We start from the raw sequence: 1,506 nt of genomic DNA, 5'->3' as shown, positions 1-1,506 counted from the left end.
AAGCAAACATGAAAATCCAGCTGTCCTCTTTTAAGCCAGACACTAGAGAGAGTTGTAAAAATGCAAAACAATGCCACGCTTCTCACTAAATTTTTTGGTTTGGATAATGTAGTTATTTTTCATGAAAACATCTGTTATTTATGTTCTATGTATTGGGTTTATCATTGTTATTCTTAGGCAAAGAAATAAATATTTTATTTTATTATTATTTTTTTTTTTTACAGTCCAGGTCTTTTATTTTCTTTACACCCATCATGCCATGAATTCATAGGGAATGGGCTCCAACAGTTCAGGCTCCTTTCCATTCGTTCTCACAAAATGTGTTTCTCTGGGTGGAGCAGGCTGACGCTTCAGTTGAACCCAAGTACCTTTCTCTTTGGCTTCCTTCTTTTTCTGATCATTTTCCTTCACCTATTTCAGGAAGCTATCTCGGCTCTTAGAGTGCTTAATATGCTCGATATGCACATTAATTCTCTTGGCAAGAATCTTGCCCTTGGGGGATTCCCTGGTGGCGCAGTGGTTGGGGGTCCGCCTGCCGATGCGGGGGATGCGGGTTCGTGCCCCGGTCCGGGAAGATCCCACAGGCCGCAGAGCGGCTGGGCCCGTGAGCCATGGCCGCTGAGCCTGCGCGTCCGGAGCCTGTGCTCCGCAACGGGAGAGGCCACAACAGTGAGAGGCCCGCGTACCAAAAAAAAAAAAAAAAATCTTGCCCTTAACTTGTTTGTTTACAATGATGCCAACAGCATGCTGCGTAACATTGTAGACTCTCCCAGTTTTGCCATGGTAACATTTGTGGGGCATTCCTTTTTGAACAGTGCCCATTCCCTTGATATCTACAATATCACCTTTCTTGTAGATTCGCATGTATGTGGCCAAAGGAACAACTCCATGTTTTCTAAAAGGCCTAGAGAACATGTAGCGGGTGCCCCTCCTCTTTCCTTTTGTGTTGGTCATTTTGGCGAATTACTGGAAGATGGCGGTTCCGGCCCAGAAATAAATATTTTAAATGTCTGTTTGACTTTCTAATATGGTGAAGATTGATAGATAAAATAAAAGCTCAATAATATTTCATAGTGTATATGGGACTGAGACCAAAAAGTATGAAAACTGCTGCCTAAGGTTACCAGCAGATGGCTCTCTTTAGTATGTAAAGAAGGACCTATACAGATGAGAAGACTAACACTGGCATATCCTGGAGCCTGCCTATGTGCCAGCCCTAGTCCTTAACTAAGGAGTAGGAATATGCCCCCTATCAGCAGCCACCCTAACACAATGTCTTTATATATCTATACTATATCCTTCTCTACAGCGAAGTGTGAGCATCTTTTTGAATAAGAATCCTAACTTCTACTCGTTCATGTCCAGTAAGTACCTTACCAACAGTAAATATATTATAGACTGATTTTTACCAAGAAAACCTATCTCGTAAGGGGTTTGTTCTCCTGAAGATGGACTCAATCAATTTGTTGTTGTACTGGCATTTACATAGCCTGGGATGGGGGAGGG

The 1,506-nt window shown here is 42.5% G+C and overlaps 1 pseudogene across 1 annotated transcript; it reads right to left on the bottom strand.

The window, feature by feature from the left end:
* Window positions 1-252: 252 nt before the first annotated feature.
* LOC309820837 (large ribosomal subunit protein eL21-like) lies at window positions 253-974 on the bottom strand (annotated as a pseudogene). Its single transcript has 2 exons — window positions 706-974; window positions 253-486 (listed from the first exon to the last, which is right to left on the bottom strand). The product of its transcript is annotated as a large ribosomal subunit protein eL21-like (transcript).
* Window positions 975-1,506: the final 532 nt, after the last annotated feature.

The sequence above is a fragment of the Grampus griseus genome (genome assembly GCF_964374135.1).
Source record: "Grampus griseus genome assembly, chromosome: 3".
Lineage (NCBI taxonomy): Eukaryota > Metazoa > Chordata > Mammalia > Artiodactyla > Delphinidae > Grampus > Grampus griseus.
Note: the sequence above shows the minus strand (reverse complement) of the source record. Positions and strands in the feature narration are given on the sequence as shown.